The sequence below is a fragment of the Heloderma suspectum genome, chromosome 7 (genome assembly GCF_057233095.1).
Source record: "Heloderma suspectum isolate Gila_16-S chromosome 7, 16-S_ref, whole genome shotgun sequence".
Taxonomy (NCBI): domain Eukaryota; kingdom Metazoa; phylum Chordata; class Lepidosauria; order Squamata; family Helodermatidae; genus Heloderma; species Heloderma suspectum.
In genome coordinates, this window is record NC_139464.1 from 51,585,509 (window position 1) to 51,602,885 (window position 17,377).

A 17,377-nucleotide genomic window follows, 5' to 3' on the forward strand; every position below is an offset into this window, starting at 1 on the left:
TCCTTCGTTTCAGCCCGGAGCAGCGCCTCGGGTGCCACGCGGCGACAAAGCATTGCGCGAAGTACCAAACACCCGGAACGCGCGTTGCCCAACCTGTTCTCTTGACTTGCGCAAGGCAGATCTTTTAAAAAGTGCACTCGCTGCGTCCCCCCAATTGTTTTTGATTACGTAAAAGAAAACCATTGGATTTTTCAGTGGTTGCCTGATAGGGCTTTTGAAAAAAGATGGCTGGGTTGTGGTTACTAATTACTAGGCTCAATTCTTATAAAACTGAACAGCCAACAATATTAAAGGCCTGCTTTTGAAGCCATATTGTGCAGATGAATTTTTTTTAACGTTAATTAAATAAGCCAGTATTCAAAATCAGTCGGATAAGTGTAGGGAGCCGCTAATCTAGAGTACCAAGTTGTTGTAGAGAATTGTCCTGGAACATCCTAGACTGCTGCTTCCCCCCACCCCTGCACCCCCAGAACTTGCCCTTTCTTTCATCACCTATGGCTGGAACTACAAGTTACTGGTTTATCTACATACCTTTGTGTGGGTCTCATTTCTGAAGCCAATATCGCAAAAACCCTCGTAATCCGGGGCTAACGTGTGCCCTATGTCGCCCCATTCCCCAACTGAGAATCATCCGTGGTCTTCCCCAAGTAACCGGTAATAGAGATTCTGTAGTGCTAGGTACACACTGGCCTGCTGCTTTGCGAAAGGCGTTGAGAGGGCTAAGGCCCAGGGTTCACGTTTCCTAAACGACTTTCTGGAAAGTCCTGTCTGCTCTGTAATACTGCAAGGTTCTTTCTTGCAAACATTGTGGGGCTATAGAAATCAACGGGAGAAATCAAAAGTGGGGAGTAGAGCTACTACACACACACAACATGTGTTTCAAAGTTTCCTAGGCACGGATCCTAGCAATGAAAAAACTTTAAGAAAATAGTGGATTTTCCTCCAGCACAAGTGAACAATGCAAGGAATGGAATACACAATCTTTTTGCCTTGATGCAAGTGTAGGATGCTAGAACAACATGGATTCAGGGGCTGTGTTGTTCAGTCGTTAAGTCGTGTCCGACTCTTCGTGACCCCATGGACCATAGCACACCAGGCCTTCCTGTCCTCCGCTCTCTCCCGGAGCATGCAGCTCAAGTCCATATTCATTGCATCGGTGATGCTATCTAGCTATCTCATCCTCTGCCGTCCCCTTCTCCTTTTGCCTTCAGTCTTTCACAGCATCAGGGTCTTTTCCAGTGACTTTTCGCATTAGGTGGCCAAAATATTTGAGCTTCAGCTTCAGTATCTGTCCTTCCAATGAGCAGTCAGGGTTGATTTCCTTTAGGACTGACTGATTTGACCTCCTTGCAGTCCAGGGGACTCGTAAGAGTCTTCTCCAGCACCACAGTTCGAAAGCATCAATTCTTCAGCGCTCAGCCTTCCTTATAGTCCAGCTCTCACAGCCATACGTTACTACTGGGAAAGCCATAGCTTTGATTATACGGACCTTTGTTGGCAAGGTGATGTGTCTGCTTCTTACTATGCTGTCTAGGTTTGCCATAGCTTTCCTCCCAAGGAGCAAGCGTCTTTTAATTTCATGGCTGCAATCACCGTCTGCAGTGATCTTGGAGCCCAAGAAACTAAAATCTGTCACTGCTTCCATTTCTTCCCCGTCTATATGCCAGGAAGTGATGGGGCCAGATGCCATGATCTTCGTTTTTTTAATGTTGAGTTTCAAACCAGCTTTTGCACTCTCCACTTTCACCCTCAACAAGAGGCTCTTTAGCTCCTCTTCGCTTTCTGCCATTAGGGTGGTATCGTAACCTGCATAGCTGAGGTTGTTGATAATTCTCCCGGCAGTCTTAATTCCGACCTGTGATTCACCCAACCCGGCGTTTCGCATGATGTACTCTGCATATAAGTTAAATAAGCAGGGCAACAATATGCAGCCTTGTCGTACTCCTTTCCCAATTTTGAACCAATCGATTGTTCCATGTCTGGTTCTTACTGTTGCTTCTTGGCCCTCGTACAGGTTTTTCAGGAGACAGGTAAGGTGGTCTGGTACTCCCATCTCTTTCAGAATTTGCCAGAGTTTGTTGTGATCCACACAATCAAAGGCTTTAGTGTAGTCAATGAAGCAGAAATAGAAGTTTTTCTGGAATTCTGTTGCTTTCTCCATGATCCAGCGAATGTTGGTGATTTGATCTCTAGTTCCTCTGCCTCTTCGAAACCCAGCTTATACTTCCGGTAGTTCTCGGTTCACATGCTGCTGAAGCCTAGCTTGTAGGATTTTGAGCATCACCTTGCTGGCATGTGAAATGAGTACAATTGTATAGTAGTTTGAACACTCTTTGGCATTGCCCTTTTTTGGAATTGGAACGTAAACTGACCTTTTCCAGTCTTGTGGCTACTGTTGAGTGTTCTAAATTTGTTGGCATATTGAGTGCAGCACTTTAACAGCATCATCTTTTAGGATTTTAAATAGCTCAGCTGAAATACTGTCACCTCCGCTAGCTTTGTTGTTAGTAATGCTTCCTAAGGCCCACTTGACTTCGCTGTCTAGGATGTCCGGCTCAAGTTCAGTGACCACACTATCATGGCTATCAGGGACATTAAGATCTTTCCTGTATAGTTCTTCTGTATATTCTTTCCACCTCTTCTTAATCTCATCTGCTTCTGTTAGGTCCCTGCCTTCTTTGTCCTTTATCATGCCCGTCTTTGCACAAAACATTCCCTTGGTATTTCCGATTTTCTTGAAGAGATCTCTAGCCTTTCCCACTCTGTTGTTTTCCTCGATTTCTTTGCATTGTTAATTTAAGAAGGCCTTCTTGTCTCTCCTTGCTATTCTCTGGAACTCTGCATTCAGTTGGATATATCTTCCCCTTTCTCCCTTGCTTTTCGCTTCCCTTCTTTCCTCAGCTACTTGTAAAGTCTCATCAGACAGCCACTTTGCTTTCTTGCATTTCTTTTTCTTCGGGATGGATTGAGTTGCTGCCTCCTGAACAATGTTATGGACCTCCGTCCATAGTTCCTCAGGCACTCTCTATCAGGTCTAATCCCTTAAATCTATTTCTCACCTCCACTGTATATTCATAAGGAATATGATTTAGGTCATACCTGAATGGTTTAGTGGTTTTCCCTACGTTCTTCAATTTCAGCCGAAATTTTGCAACAAGAAGCTCATGATCTGAGCCACAGTCAGCTACAGGTCTTGTTTTGACTGACTGTATAGAGCTTCTCCATCTTTGGCTGCAAAGGACATAATCAATCTGATTTCGATATTGACCATCTGGTGATGTCCATGTGTAGAGTCACCTCTTGTGCTGTCGGAAAAGAGCTCTATTAGCCTTTGTCCTGCTTCATTTTGTACACCAAGGCCATGCTTGCCTGTTATCCCGGTGATTTCTTGACTTCCTACATTGGCATTCCAATCCCCTATGATGAAAAGGACATCTTTTTTTGGTGTTGGTTCTAGAAGGTGTTGTAGGTCTTCATAGAACCGATCAACCTCAGCTTCGTCAGCCTTAGTGGTTGGGGGATAGACTTGAATTACTGTGATGTTGAATGGTTTGCCTTGGATTCGTACTGAGATCATTCTATCGTTTTTGAGATTGTACCCCAGTACTGCTTTTCCCACCCTTTTATTGACTATGAGTGCTACTCCATTTCTTCTAAGGGATTCTTGCCCATAGTAGTAGATATGATGGTCACCTGAATTAAATTCGCCCATGCCTGTCCATTTTAGTTCACTGATTCCCAAGATGTCGATGTTCAGTCTTGCCATCTCATGTTTGACCACCTCCAGCTTACCTTGATTCATTGATCTTACATTCCAGGTTCCTAAACAATATTGTTCTTTACAGCATCGGATTTTCTTTTCACCACCAGACACATACACAGCTGAGTGTCCTTTCGGGTTTGGCCCAGCCGCTTCACTCTTTCTGGTGCTACTTGGAAATACCCTCTGCTCTTCCCCAGTAGTATATTTGGACACCTCCCGACCTGAGGGGCTCATCTTCCAGCGTCATATCTTTTAGCCTTGTGATACGTTCCATGGGGTTTTCTTGGCAAGAATACTGGAGTGGGTTGCCATTTCCTTCTCCAGTGGACCACATTTTGTCAGAACTCTCCGCCATGACCTGTCCGTCTTGGGTGGCCCTGCACGGCATAGCTTATGGCTTCACTGAGTTACACAAGCCCCTTCGCCACAACAAGGCAGTGATCCAATTGGTTAGACTTTTTCATTTGCTCCCCCATTTCTCTATGACAAGCTATTTGTGTACGCCAAATGAAGGAGAGGAATGCCTTGCCACTAACACTTCCACAAAAATTTTGTCATGTTATCTGGGAAATCTCTGTTACATATAGCAATGCTGCACATGATTCGATTGTGTCATGTTGGAGAGAGGCCACCATAGAGAGCCATTTAAAACAATCATCACATGGAAACTATTTTGTGCCCCCTGCCTCTCAGATCTGATCTACTCATTCCAAAAAAGCAAGTAATACATGGTTCCTGGGACTGTATTATTTAATTATTTATATCCCACCTTTCAGGATACAAATCCATCCAAGGTAGCTTATAAATAACATCAACAATCCTTAGTAAAATCACAATAAATATTAAAAACAAGAGATCAGTATCCTTCCCATAGGGTGGATGGTGATAGGTGGTGGTGGGAGGGGAGGCAGAGACTCCTGCTCTGCCTGCCCCTCTCTCCTAGAATCTTTCCCAAAGAACAATTGGGGGTAATGGGCATGAATGGTGGGGAGGGGCAGTCCAGCTGGAGCAGTTTCTGAAGTGGTCTTCAACTGCCTGACTTCCTCTCTCTAGTGCTACAGAATATAGGTAGAGGTTCAAATAGTTGAATGCTCTATGTACTTCAGAAATGACCACATCACAGAGCAGTCTAGATAAATAATACAGTCTCAGGAACTGTGTATTACTTACTTTCTCTGAATATTCAAACATGCCTCTGCAGTCTGAGGTGGTACAGTTCCAGTAATGTATGCTACATGTTAAATCCATCAGTCAGATATAATTGTGCAACAAATATATTTTGTTGCAACAAATACTGTTGTGCACCTCAACAAACTATCTGTGATGAAAGCTGAGGTGGCATGAAAGCACTTGGTGCATGTTTTAAATTGGCCACTATTTATAAGATGGTATTACAAACCCCATTCGAGAGAATTCCAGGATGTGGAAAGCTGCAGCCTCAGCACTTGGCCATACAGGGCACGAGCATGAAACAAATTATCATATGATTAAGGCTACAGTCCTATGCATGCTTATGTGGGAGTAAACCACATGGAAATTACTGGGACTAACTTCTGAATAAACATACCTAAGATTGGGTTGATAGAACTGTGTGTAACTATTTCAGCTATCGAGCAAAGAGCTGAATATGTGCCTAAAAATGTGGAGTATGTTGAGCGCAGAAGCCAAAAAGTATTTTCTGTGCAATACCATTCCAGAATTTCTAAACCTGTAGGAATATGAGAAAGGGAGATCAAAACATTTTCCTTAATAAGACAGAACAATGAACTTCTTGGTACTCTCAAACAGTTTCGAAGTTATCAATGTTTGTTTTAATGAAATTCTAAACAAAACAAAATATTCTTATTGCATTGTATACATTTTGAGATTAAAAATAAGAAATTCCCACAAAATTTCACTTCAGTGGGTGTTTATTTGAGATAATTCGCTAATAAGTATTTGCAAGATTAGCGCACAGTTTAGGTTCTAATCTATTGAATGTGCATATTTGTTGCACAATTATATCTGACTGATGGATTTAAAATTAAAATTTCATATAACTGCAAGAGTTTGTGTTTCTAATTTAAATATCTTGCAAAGAAATGGATAAGAAATGACTACTTATTAATTTATTACACAAATATTAACGCAGTTGAAAGGCATCTTACAAAAGTGCATCTTTAGTCAAGATGAAGTGCACTAACTAATGCCAGTAAAACATCACAAACCATGATGCACTGTAATTTCAGAATATTATCTTTATAACAGGCAAGGGAGATAGGTATAAACATTTTTCCAGGGGGTATCCATTAGTCTGTTGCACTCAGCAAAACAACGAAGAGTCTTGTGGCACCTTAGAGACTAACAATTTTATTATAGCATACGCTTTCAGGGACTACAGGCCACTTCATCAGATTCATGAAGTGTTTTTCTGAGTTGCAGGATATATACACATTGTTGGGGGGTGGGCAGGAATTGTAAACTGGTCAGAGGGAAATGAAATACAGAAAATACGAGTGATAATTATCTGATTAATAATACCCATTCGAAATCCAGTTTTTGTGTGATAACACAGACATCTTTTCACTGGTGAACTGATTAACATATTTAATGCAATGGTGATAATGATATCAAACCATTTGTCCCTGTTCAAGCCACAGGATAAACAACTGAACCTCTTGATGAGTTCTAGCTCAGCTGTTTCTTGTTGCAATCTGTCTTTGAGGTTCCTTTGCTCCAGAATGGCCACTTTAAGGTCAGTGATAAAAGGTTCTTCCCGATGAAGCCTTTATGGTGCAAGCACCCTGCCTCATTCACAGAATTTTATGGGGGGGGGGGGCACACAGATATCATAATCTTCTACACATAACCCTCCTTTATTTTCCCACTGCTTCTTCCATCTTTTCTCATACTGCAGAAATCCATTAAGGAGAATAAGACAGAATAGCTGCACAATGCCTTCTAATTAGTAGCATTAGGACCCCTCCATCTGGAATCACCCTGAGTCTCCTTGGAGGCTGAAATGTTCCCCCAGGTTTTTTTTAATATTGCGATTTCTGATGTCAGATTTCTGTCTATTTATTCTTTCGTGTAGAGCCTAGTCTGCTTGTCTATGAAGAATGCAGACAGGTGTTGCTGGAATATTGGAAATCGAGCAGGTGTATGAACCCCTGATGTTGAGGGTGGCTTAAGGTATGGTAATAGTGTTGCTGGAACAGACGTGGGGATGGAGTTGGCACCTGGGCCTGTTAACAGGGCCTGGTGAGCATTAGGCTGTCATTTGCCATACACATTTCTTCATAAAAGTGAACAAGGTATTAAATGCAAAGCATAAACTGAGATTTGATAAAGAAAGTAATGTTATCCATTGACAAGACAATGGAAGAGTGAAATCATTTCTAGAAGCAGTTGCTGGTGCCAGGCCTTTGAAACACAAATTATGTCTTTCACAAATCTTTGTGTCAGTGACTGGAACATGTTCTGATTTTCCAGCATTCTAAAATGTAACACTGTGCTACAGTGACTTCTGAGAGGTAGCTTACCACCTCTCATATGTAAAGTAATTTAGATGTACATGTAGCATTGACCATTTCTGAGTACTAAGGTGTTTTTTTTAAAGCACAAACCCTTGTCAGAGTAGTTTTAAAAAACAAACATCATAGGTCATAACACCTTTTCCTTTGCTGCCCCTCAGTTGTGGAATGACCTGCTGGTTGAAATGCACCTGCTGACCTCTTTGAAGGTTTTAAAGCAGGAATATTCCAGCAGGCCTTCCCTTTTTAGAACTCTGGTTCCTTTTTGTTGACTCTTGTATAATGTTTTTATTGTTGGATTTTTTGTTAAACTGTTTTTAACTGTGTATGCCACCTAGAGTATTCGTATATAGGTGGGTTATAAATTGAATGAATGAATGAATAGCACTGTCTCATTCTGGAGAGGTGGCCATGTTAGTCTGATGTAGCAAAAGCAACAAAAAACCCTGTGGCACCTTGAAGACTAACAATGTCATTGTGGAATAAGCTTTATGGACCAGAGCCCACCCCTAGATATATAAAGTGCCATCCTTATCCAGCAGATATATACATACATGGTTAGAGAGGGGAAGGAAACATGTCTCAGAAGCTGGTAAAATTCATCTGTTACAAATTCATATTTTTTTTCTTGAAAAATGCCTTATATTTTTCTTTCTTTCAGGTGCTTTTCTTTCTGGATTCTGGCAGGTAGTTACTATTTCGGTCTCTCAGGAGTAGGGTGGCAGCTTTGTGTCAATGGGGGCATGTTAAAAGATCAAGTCAAGTTTCCTTTCCCCTACTTCTTTCCCCTTTTGGCTTTCTGACTGACCTCTTATATATACACTTTCACCAGTAAAGTAGTAGCTGGCCAGTAAAATAGATCCAGGGTGATAGCCAGGATGAAGTCAGTGGAGTTCTCCACTTGGAATAACTGATTTACCCTGCCTAAGAATTTTTTTGCAACGCAGGCTTTTCATTTGTGACATGGCAGCTTCTGCTAAAATACTAAGAGCTTCTTTTTAGACTTGGAACATACCCCCCCCCCCCCGTGTCCCCAAAGTGAGAGTGCTCTAGCGATCTGCCCCAGCCAGCTCTGCCCACCCAAGATTCTCCCTAACTCAGGGTAGATCTTTCAAGCGTTCTGTCACCCTTATCATCCTTAAGGGTGCAATCCTATGCATGTTTAGACAGAGAAAAGGCCTGCAACTCCCTGCATGCTTCAGACAGCATTGGCTGGGGCATACTGGGAGCTGCAGGCCTTTTCTCTGTCTAAACATGCATAGGATTGTGCCCTAAGTGACTCTTGAAGAAAATGGTGTTAAAGGGGGTAAGCCACAATTTAAGGAAGGTGTCAATTATAAGCAGGTAAAGCCTTGCAAACTTTTTCTTCTTCAGCTTACACATTTCTAACACTAATAAGTCATAGACACTCAAAGATACAGATATATTTGGGCTTGACAAGATGATGGAAGTTTCTGCAGATTATGAGGAAATGACTGGTTTTCTATTCACATTTCTTTAGAGACCTGTGTGGAAATGTGGGAACCCACCTGTGAAGGAAGACTGGCTATAGCATTGAATAGATCTCCAGTGTTATATTTTGATATTTTCTTAAATCATATTCAGAAGATAAGATACTGGGTGACAAGAAAGAAACTAAAGCCTGACGCATTTTGTCAGCTGTTAAACATCATACATTTTAAAGAATCAAAATAAAAATATAAAAAGCTTGCTATTTGGCAATGTTCAATATATTCTTCTTTGAATTTTGGTTGTAAGTGATGTTTGTCATGCAACAAACCCCCATTCCCCACATTGTGTACCCCCATTCCCTACATTTAAAATGGACAGGCATGGGCGAATTTAATTCAGGTGACCATCATATCTACTACTGTGGGCAAGAATCCCTTAGAAGAAATGGAGTAGCACTCATAGTCAACAAAAGGGTGGGAAAAGCAGTACTGGGGTACAATCTTAAAAATGATAGAATGATCTCAGTACGAATCCAAGGCAAACCATTCAACATCACAGTAATTCAAGTCTATGCCCCAACCACTGAGGCCGAAGAAGCTGAGGTTGATCGGTTCTATGGAGACCTACAACACCTTCTAGAACTAACACCAAAAAAAGATGTCCTCTTCATCATAGGGGATTGGAAGGCTAAAGTAGGAAGTCAGGAAATACCTGGGATAACAGGCAAGCATGGCCTTGGTGTACAAAATAAAGCAGGACAAAGGCTAATAGAGTTTTGCCAAGAGAACACGCTGATCATAGCAAACACTCTTTTCCAACAGCACAAGAGACGACTCTACACATGGACATCACCAGATGGTCAATATCGAAATCAGATTGATTATGTCCTTTGCAGCCAAAGATGGAGAAACTCTATACAGTCAGTAAAAACAAGACCTGGAGCTGACTGTGGCTCAGATCATGAGCTTCTTGTTGCAAAATTTCGGCTGAAATTGAAGAGCGTAGGGAAAACCACTAAACCATTCAGGTATGACCTAAATCATATCCCTGATGAATATACAGTGGAGGTGAGGAATAGATTTCAGGGATTAGACCTGATAGACAGAGTGCCTGAGGAACTATGGACGGAGGTCCGTAACATTGTTCAGGAGGCAGCAACGAAATCCATCCCAAAGAAAGGGAAATGCAAGAAAGCAAAGTGGCTGTCTGATGAGGCTTTACAAGTAGCTGAGGAAAGAAGGGAAGCGAAAAGCAAGGGAGAAAGGGGAAGATATACCCAACTGAATGCAGAGTTCCAGAGAACAGCAAGGAGAGACAAGAAGGCCTTCTTAAATGAACAATGCAAAGAAATCGAGGAAAACAACAGAATGGGAAAGACTAGAGATCTCTTCAAGAAAATCGGAGATCTCAAGGGAACGTTTTGTGCAAAGACTGGCATGATAAAGGACAAAGAAGGCAGGGACCTAACAGAAGCAGATGAGATTAAGAAGAGGTGGAAAGAATACACAGAAGAACTATACAGGAAAGATCTGAATGTCCCTGATAGCCATGATAGTGCGGTCACTGAACTTGAGCCGGACATCCTAGAAAGTAAAGTCAAGTGGGCCTTAGGAAGCATTAGTAACAACAAAGCTATCAGAGATGACAGTATTCCAGCTGAGTTATTTAAAATCCTAAAAGATGATGCTGTTAAAGTGCTGCATTCAATATGCCAACAAATTTGGAACACTCAACAATGGCCGCAAGACTGGAAAAGGTCAGTTTACATTCCAGTTCCAAAGAAGGGCAACGTCAAAGAGTGTTCAAACTACCGCACAATTGCGCTCATTTCACATGCCAGCAAGGTGATGCTCAAAATCCTACAAGCTAGGCTTCAGCAGTATGCGAACCGAGAACTACCGGAAGTACAAGCTGGGTTTCGAAGAGGCAGAGGAACTAGAGTTCAAATCGCCAACATTCGCTAGATCATGGAGAAAGCAAGAGAATTCCAGAAAAACGTCTATTTCTGCTTCATTGACTACGCTAAAGCCTTTGATTGTGTGGATCACAACAAACTGTGGCAAATTCTTAAAGTGATGGGAGTACCAGACCACCGTACCTGTCTCCTGAGAAACCTGTACGAGGGTCAAGAAGCAACAGTAAGAACCAGACATGGAACAACCGATTGGTTCAAAATTGGGAAAGGAGTATGACAAGGCTGCATATTGTCACCCTGCTTATTTAACTTATATGCAGAGTACATCATGAGAAATGCCGAGTTGGATGAATCAGAGGTCAGAATTAAGATTGCTGGGAGAATTATCAACAACCTCCGATATGCAGACGATACCACCCTAATGGCAGAAAGCAAAGAGGATCTCAAGAGCCTCTTGTTGAGGGTGAAAGAGGAGAGTGCAAAAGCTGGTTTGAAACTCAACATTAAAAAAACGAAGATCATGGCATCTGGCCCCATCACTTCCTGGCATATAGAAGGGGAAGAAATGGAAGCAGTGACAGATTTTAGTTTCTTGGGCTCCAAGATCACCGCAGACGGTGACTGTAGCCATGAAATTAAAAGACGCTTGCTCCTTGGGAGGAAAGCTATGGGAAACCTAGACAGCATAGTAAGAAGCAGAGACATCACCTTGCTGACAAAGGTCCGTCTAATCAAAGCTATGGTTTTCCCAGTAGTAATGTATGGCTGTGAGAGCTGGACTATAAGGACGGCTGAGCGCCGAAGAATTGATGCTTTCGAACTGTGGTGCTGGAGAAGACTCTTACGAGTCCCCTGGACTGCAAGGAGGTCAAATCAGTCCATACTAAAGGAAATCAACCCTGAGTGCTCATTGGAAGGACAGGTACTGAAGCTGAAGCTCAAATATTTTGGCCACCTAATGCGAAGAGAAAACTTGCTGGAAAAGACCCTGATGCTGGGAAAGACTGAAGGCAAAAGGAGAAGGGGATGGCAGAGGATGAGATGGCTAGATAGCATCACCGATGCAATGAATATGAACTTGAGCACACTCCGGGAGAGAGCGCAGGACAGGAAGGCCTGGTGTGCTATGGTCCATGGGGTCACGAAGAGTCGGACACGACTGAATGACTGAACAATAACAACAAATTCCCTACATTGGCACTCTAGCAAAGTAAACAGTGTGGTAAAGAGAAACCCCGGGGTGGGTTCAGTTTCTTCTTCAGAATGTTCACCTATGCTGTGTCAGTCATCTCTCTATTTGCTACTGCACCCCATAAACCTTTTAATTAGAAATAGATAATTAGGATCTTTACTGCCAGTGAAAGATCATCTAAAATCTACTTAAGTTTGCCATATCAAAGCTACTGTCTGTGTACAACAACAAACACACACATTAATTCATGCCATTAGTAACTCTTCTTGTGTAAGAAAACATTTTCAATGCTCAAATAATTAGGAACAAGAAATACAATTATATAAACCTTGTTTTAGAGAAAGGTTCCCCTACTATCTTGCCCCTCTGAGATTGTAGTATAGAATGTGGAGGTCTGGTGCGGCTCCCCGTATAAATACAAAGGTGTGGCTGTATTATTATATTTTGCTTTGTATGCTTGTGTTTGGAAATGGGTTACTGGAGAGGCTTAAAGAAATCAGGCTTTTCTGGCTCATAAACCAGATTGGAAGAGTAATTTCCATTCTCATAATAAGTTTTGATGTTTCACTGCAGCTCTACACATTTTTATGAATACTAGGTTAAATTCATTACTAATGTAGATGAAAAATAGAGCTATTTTGTTCCAGTTACGGGCTCAGGACACCTAGATACCTTTATGTGCAAATGTATGTAACATAGTCCCACGCCAGATTATTTAAAGGACAGTTTTGGATGGAGGGATTATGACAGGCAGTGGGATGGGGGTACTCAACATTTCACCTGCACATTGTTTTTCTCTTCCCAGCTGTAACCCCTTCATGACTTTTCTACCTATACAGTTCAACATGTATGTTTTAACAGCTCCCAGCATAGCATTTGAGATTGTGTAGACGTTATATTTGGAAAGATTTTCTGTTTTTCTATGCATAAATTAGGGCTCAATCCTATGCATGTGATAGAACCAAAGAAGCACCATCTTAAAGTATTGGCAGCCATCTGAGGCAGCCTCCTACAGTGGAAAGGCCCAGAGGAAGACAGTCTTATCAACTGCCTTGTTGAAACCAACAGTAACGGTCTGTTTCATATTGGGTACAGCCAGAGGAGCCCCCCCTCCCCCCCAAGTAGCCGCCACTCCTGCAGCTGGTTAGAACCAGTTCCAGCTAGATCGCTTCCCACCCAGCTTGCAAGGACAGGTCAGCCGTAGAGACATGTCATCTACACATGCTTAATGAAGTTCATGAATATTATGTGGCCCACCCCGCATAGCTAATGAGGTCATTATACTGAATGTATATAAGCTGTACCAAAAACATCTAGGGTGTGGTTCTCCTTTGTGGCATTAGCCGTGAGAATCCACCCGAACAGCGCTGATTGTCTCCTGCCAAATAAAACTGTGTTGGACTGAATCTCAGAGTTCTGTGTGTCTCTAAGGGGATACTGGCATACTCCTCCTAGAGGGAACGAACTTAAGCATAATTTGTGCAACAAATGGCGACTCCGCCGGGACTTTTCCTCTAGTCGACCCCCGTGGCCAAACGACCTCCGACGGCAAGGAATGAAGTGCGCACCGGAAGCCTGAATTAGGATCTGCCGTTCCCCTGCTTCTCAGATGTGTATCGACTGGCGCCGGTGACCCTAGAGGAGAAGTCCCTTTCTGGACACAGAACAAACAGTCCTCTGCTCAGAGGTGACAGTTTGAAGCAGCCGGACGCGGCTACCTCAGACGAGGTAAGAGTGTGTTTCTCTTTTGGAATTAACATTGGAACAGAGGCCAGGAGAGCCATGGGTTCTTCCTCTAGTAAATGTTCTGAGGACACACCTCTGGGGTGTATGCTTTAACACTGGAAACAGTTTAAGGGTGATTATGGTGTTAAAATGTCTAGAGAAACTTTGGAGAAATTTTGTAACCGCGAGTGGCCAATGTTTAGCATTGGATGGCCCGAGGGAGGCTCTTATGACCCTTCGCTGGTCTCTTCTGTTTACCAAGTAGTCACCAGAGATGGCCATTTAGAACAACTTCCATATATTGATTCCTGGGAATCCGTGATTACAAGGAGACCTTCGCCGTCATGGTTATTGAAATGTAAAATGTCTCAGTGTAAAAGTATGATTGTCTGCAGAGGTCCCCCGAAGGCTGCAGCTTCGGACGGCCTCTGCCCCCCATCAGCCCCCGGTATTCCCCCAGCACCCAAGGACCTTTTAGCCCCCCCCCTTTATATCCCAGCCTCCCACAACCTGTGTCCCAGAAAACTCCGGCTGAGATTGAGGCCGAGAAAAAGTTTTGGGAGGATTTTTGGGAAAAGGAACGTGAAGAGAGGGAGGTGGCCGCCACCAAGGCTCAGTTAGAGTCTCTCCGGGGCAACGAATCAGACCCCCCCCCAAAACAACTCTGAGGCGGCACCAGAAACATCTCTCCAAGCTCCCTTAAGGGAAGTCCTTGACTCAGAGGGACACACGGCCTATGTGTATGTTCCCTTTACTACCAGCGATCTCTATAATTGGAAACATCAAAATCCTACCTTCTCTGAAGATCCGGGCCGAATGGCTGGGGTCTTCGAGACTATCATTGACATTCACAAGCCCACTTGGCAAGACATGCAGATTGTCATGCGCACCCTATTTATTGACAGCTGAGGAGGGTAGACTAGTAAAAACAAAAGCAAGGGAATGTGTTTTTGAGACAGCTCAAGCACAGGTTGAGGACGAAGATAAGATTAGTGGAGCCAAGGCCATCCCTGACACCAACCCCGGGTGGTCACATGGGACTGATGCAGAGCACAATCAGCATGCCAGCTATGCTAATCTGCTTGTAAAGGGAATGAGGAAGTGTATTAGAAAGACAGTCAACTTATCCAAACTTATGAAATAAAATAGATAAAAGAAGACTCCCCAGTGGGATTCTATGAAAGGTTGTGTGAGGTGTGTCGGAAATATACTGATCTGGATCCTGAGAACCCCGACAATCGACAGGTTCTGGTGTCCCTATTTGTGGGCCAGTCATATGATGACATTAGAAGAAAATTGCAAAAGGCAGAAGGAGTAATGGGAAAGGGCATTGAAGAGCTTACTGAGATTGCTATGAAAGTCTATGATAGGTGGGAAGAAAAAGAGAAAGTCGAGGGGGCCAGGCTCCTTGCAATGGCCATCCGGGGTGAAGATCCTGGATGCTGAGGAAGGGGCCGCGGGGGACGGGGAGGGTCTTTGCGCAGCAGACCAGGGCGCGGCAAGAGTAATAGAAACACGGGCCACTGTTTAGACAGGAACCAGTGCACCCGCTGCAAACAGCACAGCAATTGGAAGAACGAATGTCCCCAGAACCAGGCCAATGGTGTGCCCACTGGTCCTGCGCAGACACCAGCCCCCCCAGCTCCCCCTCCATGAAACGGCCCAGCCCCTGTTTGCCTTTAAATGGGAAGACCCTGACACCCACCACAAGACCCAGCTAATGTGAACAGTAGTGCCTCAGGGGCTCACATGCGCTCCTGAGATTTTTGGGTCCCAACTGCAAAGAGACCTGGCCGCCTGGAAGGGGGGCCTCGAAAAAGGCCAGGTCTTACAGTATTGTGATGACCTGTTGATCGCCATTGAGACCCCGCAAGACTGAATGATATACCTGCGAATTGCTCAATTTGCTGGCCACCAAATTGCTGGTACAAAGTCTCTGGCAAAAAAGGTGCAACTCGTAAAAGCTGAAGTCACCTTTTTAGGCTATAAAATCTCAAAGGGCCAGCGCCGCCTTGATCATAGCCGAATACAGGCCATTCAAGACTACCCCTCCCCGAGCTGCCCGCGTGAACTTCAGGCGTTCTTGGGCCTCACCAGATTCTGTCGCTTATGGATTGCAGACTATGGTGGCAAGGCTAAGCCACTCTATGACCCCTTGACAAAAGAAGGGGCGCTCAATTGGGCTTGGACCAGGGATATGGAAAAAGCCTTTCAAGAGCTTAAACGGTCCCTAATGTCTCCCCCGGTCTTGATGATCCCAAATCCTGCCAAGGCCTTCCGCCTCTTTGTGCATGAGCGAAGGGTGGTGGTGGCAGGTGTGCTTTGCCAGGAGTATGGGCCTTCCCTTCTCCCAGTAGGATATTACTCAAGGGTGCTGGACCCCATTGCTCGATCATGGCCTGCCTGTTTGTGAGCTGTTGCAGCCTGCACCCTCCTCGTTCAAGAGGCAGAAAAGCTAACCTTAGGAGGAGACATGGAAGTGGTTGTTCCCCATGGGGTTCCCCAGATATTAGGCTCTGGGGGGGGAATACCTCAACCCCGCCCAGCATTTGCGCTATGAGATCACCCTTCTGCTTGCCCCAAATCTCACCTTCAAAACCTCCACAACTCTGAATCCGGCAACCCTCTTGCCAGAGCCAGGCCAGGGAGCTGCCCACGACTGCCTAGAGGTCCTCAATGAAGAAACCCTGGCTCGACCAGACCTGTGATACGTTCCCTGGCCCGACCCCGATGAAGAATTCTACGTTGACGGGTCCAGTTTTATGAAAAATGAGCATCGACACACCAGAGCAGCTGTGGTATCCAGCTGAAACTGCTGGCTATATAAACTCCCAGCCCACCTTTCGGCCCAGGCCACTGAAATGGTCACGATGACAGAAGCTTTAAAAATGGCCTCTGGTAAGCGGGCAAACTTTTACACCGACTCCAAGTATGTATTTACGACAGTGCACGCACACGGCAAGCTATGGACAGAGCGAGGTTTCATAACCGCCTCCGGACACAAGGTGGCCCACGGACGTCTAATCATAGAATCATAGAATAGAAGGGTTGGAAGGGGCCTACAAGGCCATCGAGTCCAACCCCCTGCTCAATGCAGGAATCCAAGTCAGAGCATCCCTGACAGATGGCTGTCCAGCCTCGTCTTGAATGCCTCCAGTGTGGGAGAGCCCACCACCTCAATAGGTAATTGGTTCCATTGTTGTATTGCTCTAACAGTCAGGAAATTTTTCCTGATGTTCAGCCGGAATCTGGCTTCCTGTAACTTGAGCCCATTATTCCGTGTCCTGCACTCTGGGATGATCAAGAAGAGATCCTGGCCTTCTTCTTCTATGGCCCTCCGTGAAGCCCTGATGCTGCCCAAGGAACTAGCAGTTGTGCATGTATGTGCACATGGACGGGCCGAGGATCCCGTTCAAAAGCAAGGGAATCGCCAAGCTGCCTTCGCAGCCAAAGAAGCTGCCGAGGATGGGATGACCTGGATATGCCTGGCCAAGCCCGCGCCAGTAACAAAGCCCCAATATACTGAGGAGGAAGAGACACAGGCCAAGATCTGCGGAGGGCAAAAGGGGCCAGACGGGTGGTGGGTCCTGCCCCATGGAATCGTGTACACCCCTTTAGTAATTTTAAGGCAGATCTTGGAAGACCTACACAATACCCAGGGCCAACTGGGGGCTGGACCCATGGTAGATTTAGCTAGACGCACCATCCTAGGGCCTGCCATGCACGCAGAGGCACACAGAATAGTCGCAAACTGCCCTGTTTGCCTAAAAATGCACAGCAAAGGGAAACAGCCTCCCACCCCGATGGGAGGGAGACCG